The following is a 6772-nucleotide window of genomic DNA, read 5'->3' on the forward strand; positions in this document are numbered from 1 at the left end:
CAACATTCTTATCTATGGCCAGCATATAGCATAGGTAAAAAAATATATATAGAGAAAGAAAGATGGAAGGAGGGAGGAAGAAGAGAAGGAAGATGATTATACAACTAAAGAAATAGAAGTGAAGGAGAAATGAAGAAAGCAGCCAGCGAGCTGGGTGAGTAATAAAGGTGGGGGAATGTAGGAAAAAAAAGAAGGAAAGGAATGGAGGTAAGAAAGAAGAAAAGGTATTGGTGAAGAATAGTAATAGTGTCATGGACTAACAGAAGAACAAACAAATCTGTGTTGGAAGAAGTACAGCCAGAATGATCTTTAGAAGCCAGGATAGCCAGACTTTGTCTTTCATGCTTCAGACCAGTCCCTGGAGAAGGACATCATGCCTGGTAAAGTGGAGGATCAGCAAAAAAGAAGACCCTAACAACATGGATTGGCTCAGTGGCAGCAGCAATCGGTTCAAGAGTAACATTGCTATTGTTAAGTGCCAGCAAGTTGGTTATGACTCATTGGAACCTTATATTGGGTTTCTGATACTGTAAATCTTTGTGGGAGCAGAAAATCTCCTCTTTCTTCTGAGGAGCATCTGGTAGGTTCTAAACTGCCCAGTGCTTATCTTACAGAGCTATTATCTTCAGAAGTGTATAGATGGAGATGGAGGGTATGTCAAGAAAAAAGATAGCTTCAAATTTTGATACTTTTGCTTAATTAAGGTTTCTATGATTTAGTTGAGTCCTGATGTGGCACTGTAGGAAAAACATTGGACTACTAACCACAAGGTTGGTGGTTCAAACCTATCAGCCACTCCTTGGAAACCCCATACAGGGTTGCTATTCACCAGAACCAATCCCAAGGCAGTTAACAATGACAATATGATTTGGTAGCAATATGAACACTTTTTAATTTATCCTTATACATGTGGATCACACTGAATGTCAGATTCAAATTGATGGCAACTGACATACACAGGATAAGGGTTTATAAAACAAACAAATAAAAACTTGAAATGTACAAAGTATTTCTTTAATTTTCTATAAGAAATGAAAAGCACTTGGATCTGACTAAATAAATATCACCAGGCTTGAAGCTTGGTGGGCAAATATGAAGTACCTGTTGGAATAATTCCCTTTGCTGTAAGGATTTGGAGTTATTGAACCTGTTCAGAATCGGATGGTTAAATGATTAAAGTGCTTTTTGAAGGGAGGCAATGCCCAAATCCTTTGAACAACTCCCCATGACTTCTCCTGGAATCAATATCCAAAGTGTTCCTTTTCATTGACTCCTTATCAGTCTCACTCTGCACTAATTCTCTGTGCAGATAAGCGTTTCCTTACAAATAGACTCAAAAGTTAATAACACTCTCATCTACTCAAAAATGCATTCTGAACAGGCAAAAGCAGTTCGTTGATGAGAATTCCATCACTTTCCCAAGCACATGTGCTCACGGGTATCTGCAGCACAGCATGCTTGCTCCATACTGCATACTGTCAATGGCTACATTTCACATGGCCTTTCTGCACGTATGAATAATGGTTGCTTGCCTGTCTGGACATGTGTGCTGTAATGTAGTTACAGCATACATGTGTAATGTAGTTCTTTGGATGTATCTGTGCCTTTACCATGAACTTCATTTTCTCTTCTCAGGTATCTTATGCTGCACTCATCCAATTTTTGTAAGGCATTTTATGACCCATTGGGAGATTTCTTTAGTTTACTTTGTGTCAGTATATACTGTAGAACGGCGTTAGAAAAATAAAAGTATGCTCTCTGCTATAAGACTCCGAACAAATAATCTAAAATGATCTTATATTTTATTGAAACAAAATATATTAATTTCTGATGCTTCTTTCAACCTAAAATGTCATCAAAATTTCATGTTCATATGTAAATATTTCCAAATAAATACAAAATCCAAGAATTGTAGTTATTTACAACTACATATACAAAAGAATTTGAAACGGCTACTGAGCACTATGGTGGGTACTATGTTTTATCTCTCAATGAAGGAGGAAGTACGATAAGATACAATAATAATCAGTTAGGTTTGAACACAATGATTTAATTCCATTAGCTGACAAGCTTTAACTTTTCAATATAGGCAGTCTTTGCATAGAAATACAAATAGCTTCACTTTATTTTTGATACTATTAAAACCCAGTGTGAATAGCATAGCAGTTTTCATATTTGTGGCTCACTTGTATTTTGGTTTTGTGTTTTTGACAATCATATCTTTAGAAAATAAAACCGAAAGAAGTTTGAGAAATTGACAGACCCCAGGAGTCACACTTCAAAAAGCTGATAAAAGTGAGTAAATCAGACTGTGGTTAGATCTGCACTCATTTTTATTAATCTTGTGACCTTATTGAAACCGTGTGCACATTGGTTTGTTGCTGGACTACTCTCTAACATGGTATTGTTGTTGTTAAGTGCTGTCTATTTGGTTCCAACTCATAGTGACTCTGTATAGGGTTTCCAAGGAGCAGTTGGTGAGTTTGAATCACTGACCTTGCTACTCAAGCCAAACTTGTGGTCCAGTGCTTATCTTACAGCACCACACCAGGACTCCAAAATGGTATAGACACTCTGATAGCAAATTGAAGTGATAGGGGAATAAACAGAATGAATCAAATAGACACATTTACAACCAACTGAACAGTACATGTGACTTCTTGCAGAAAGGATCTGAAGCATCATCTGTTCTTCATGAATCTTACATACTCTACTATCCCAACAATCTCCAGTCCATTTAGGAACACCAGAGACATCATTTTTTAAAAAAATCAGTTTTCAAATTAGCAGTAATAAATACAAATTCATTGATCTATTTTTATGAAAATCAATGCCCTTCCTCTTGTAATAAATATTTTTATTATTTATTGTCTCCTCTCGCACAGTTGAACACGTGACTCATAATTGGGAGACAGCACATTCTTTCTATATGTTGTATAATCTAATGAGTTTGATTGAAGATGATGATGCATAATGTGTGAAGTCTTTGCATCAGTGAATGGATCCACAGATGAAATGACTGGAAAGGAATGAATCATTGATTGTAGCTTCTGGCTTCTGTGAACAATTGCAGCTCTCACTTGTATTAATTCAGCTTCATTCAAAGAGCTGTGGATGTTAATATAATAGTAGAGTCATAGTATGTAAAAGATTTCAGGGATCATCTCTGTAATCTAGTTGAGAATCCTAACATGTGTAAAACATGTGGAACATGTCACATGACCATAAAAGTGGCCAAACTGAACCTTGATCCCACCTTCTCCTTTTCATTTTTTTTTTCTTTTAACATCAAGTATCATTTCTTCTCAAAATAAATTCTACATTTCTGTATTTTGTTGTTGTTATTAGGTGCCATCAAGTCAGCACTGACTCACTGTGATCCTATGCACAACAGAAGAAAACCCTGCCTGGTCCTCTATCAACCTCATAATCATTGCTACATTTGATTCCATCCCTGCTGCTACTGAAGCAATTCATTTCATAGGGATCTCTTCTTCTCTGATCCTCCATTTTAACAAAAATGATGTCCTTTTCCAGGGACTGGTCCCTCTTGATAGTATATCTGAAGTATGAGAGTCCAAGTCCTGTCTTCCACAGAGCATTATGGTTGTACTTCTTCTAACACAGATTGGTTTGTTCTTCTAATATTCTTCTCCAACACCATAACTCAAAGGCATCGATTCTTCTAAAGTCTTCCTTATCAATTGTCCAACTTTTGCAGCCATATGAGGTTATTGAAAATACAGTACTATATTTTGTTAGTGTAATACAGTTCATTTGTCTTTCATACTAACAAACAAAGAAGTTGTAATAGATATGTACTATTGCTATGAGAGAAATTCCATATGTAGATGGCTTTAACAAACAGAAATCCATTTTTTCAGTGTTTAAGAAGCAGACATCTGAATTCAGGGTGGTGACTCTAGGGGCAATCTATCTCTTAGTGTTGGTTCTAAAGGATGGTCAGTGTCTTGTTTGAACTTCTGCTTCTGGACTTTTTTCATGCAACTGGGCATCTCTTTTCCCAAGTCTCTTCTACTTGGTTTCTTAGTTTTCTTATTTAATCTCTTTCATATCTCAAACGAGATTGAGTCAAGGTCTGACTAACATTGCCTTTTTACTGTTTCTAGAAAACCCTATACTGGATTGCTATGAGTTGGATCTACTCAATGGCACATAACAACAACAACTATCACAACAAAAGTAACAAAACACTCATAAAAATAACCTAATCCTACATCATTAAGAAAACAAACATAATCAATTTACAAATAATATAATTCACAATCAGAATTTAGGGTTTGTAGCACATCACAAAATGGACGATAATTACATCAGATCACAAAATAGACAACAACCACACAATTTTGAAAATCACTGCCTACATAAATTGACACATATTTTGGGGCAACACAAATCAATCTATAAAAGAAGCATAAACAGCATTAAGTTATGTTGATATATTAAAGTTACTAAAAAAAAAAATGTTGAAAAAAATTAGTTCATTTCATTTTTCAAGCCATATGAATCTACTATTGTTGGTTATGCAGTCAATAAAAACAGGACTCCTGGTATGGAGGATCAGCACTAGACTGTGAATCACAAGGTCAGCAATTCAAAAACACCAGCTGCTCCTTGGAAACCTTATACAGAGACACTGTGAGTCAGAACTGACTTGGCAGCACTTAACCACAACAACAAAATTGATGCTTAATATTATAAAAAGACAAATAAAGCCTATATCCTATGTTACGTAAACAACTTGGAAAATCAAAAAATCTGCATGATGTGCCATTAAAACCTGTCCTCCTCATCATCTAAAATTAAAATGCTCCTTCTAGTTGCAAGTGTTTTTCTCATTGCTTCTCTACATGCATTGATATTTATAGGATCAATATGTAACTTAATATCAGTATGTTTAATCATAATCAGTCTGAGTCCTGGGTTTAGCTGAACCTATAAAATGTACTACAATGATTCTAAAATGTTTAATTTGAGAATCACTGCCTCTGTGCATATGAATCAGAGACCTGTGTTTAATTATTGATAGTAATTAGTACACAGAAGCAGAAAAACACCATCTGGTGGTAGAAATGGCTTTATAGTGCTCCCCCTTCCATTGATTGGATTTCCTTCTGATGGAACATTGTTTTTCTCTCAATAACCCAACTATTGGAATTTCTGACCCCTTAAGTCCCACAATATGGGTTGTTTTTGTTATCTGAGTTGAAGCAAAATAGAACTATGGAGTGGTCAACTGGTTTAGTCATCATAATCAACACCAAAGACTTCTTTTTAAACAAGAGCTCCTTATCCTGTTTGTATTTCATGAATAATAAGAAGAGTGATGTTAAAGTGGTTGAGACTTAAGGTCAAACATTCAGAGCAAAAAGCAATGCTCAACATAAAATGGTAGAAAATGTCAAATATTAGGTACAAATTTTATTAAGAGAATAACTGGTGCACAAATTTGTTAATGTATATATGTGTATGTATTTATATATGCCTTAAGTATACAGCCTTTTTCTTTCAAATGACATTTAAAAAGTGGTCTGAGAGGAGGGCAGTTTTAATCACTGTGGGGTTTTAGTGCTTGAGAAATGCTAAGGCTGAACATGAATCTAGAGAGGGAGGCTGGAAACGATTAAAATTTTGTTATATTCACAATCCCTGGTGTTCCCAGCAAATTATGATGCAGGGCCACTCAGCGAGTTGCATCCAGGAACAGAAAAAGAGCAAGTTAGGATTTTAAGAGAGTTTAAGTGTGGCAAGTAAGATGGAGTTAGCTAGGTTTTAACAGACTTCCTGGAGTTTGGATGTTTTGAATAGTGTTTCAGACTCAGAGAACAAAGAGGTTGGTCCTAGTTGTTAGGAACGTACGCCCAGAGAAATTAGGACAAATGCATAGTGGACTTAATCAGCTACTCAAGAAGAGAAGCTGACTGACTCTTGCCAGGGCCTCAAAAGTGGGTCATTTGTGCTGGTTATATTACACATGGCTACTCTGAAGGAGGAGTCCTAGTGTGCCACTGTAGGCTAATGTATCAGACTGAAAAGTCTTTTGAACTGCAAGGTTGGTGATTCAAGCTTGCCAGCTGCTCCATGGAAACCCTATATAGGGTCACTATGGGTCGGAATTGACTCGACGGCACTTAACAACAACTCTGAAAGAGGTGTCCTGATGTGATGTGATACAGGACTGCTAGTTGTAAGGTCCTGGAAAACCCTATACAAGGTTGTATATGTTGGAACCAACACACAACAATAGCTCTTAAAGGAATCCCTCCTTGTCATCTCAGTAGAACATAATAAAACCAGGCATACATTTTGTTCTTTTAGTATAACTGCTTAAGCCTCATACAGGAATATGTTCCCAGGACCCCAGAGCTAATTCCTCTTTCTTCATTGTTCCTCCAATTATTTAACCCAGTCCATGTACTCTGCAGTAGACAATCAGAAAAACTGCATTGCATACAACCAAGGTTTTATCCCCTTAGGTCTCTTGGTGACAGGAGCTAGGCACCCCAATCTCTTTGGCAGTCACCTGTAATAGGCATGAATAAAAAAAATATATTTAAAGAAAGAATTAGATCATTTAGTAAAAGTATTTAAAATTCTGCTTGATTATGCCACATAATGATAAAAAACAGCATCTCAGAAGACAGATTTGAGTCCTGTTCGGGTGAGTAACATAATTTGTTGGATGGATGGTGGCACCTTGGCTACAGATACTGGAATGGGAAAGTCTCTGCAGAGATGGCTGTCTCAAAAA

This window comes from Chrysochloris asiatica, unplaced genomic scaffold, assembly GCF_000296735.1.
Source record: "Chrysochloris asiatica unplaced genomic scaffold, ChrAsi1.0 scaffold00015, whole genome shotgun sequence".
Taxonomy (NCBI): Eukaryota; Metazoa; Chordata; class Mammalia; order Afrosoricida; family Chrysochloridae; genus Chrysochloris; species Chrysochloris asiatica.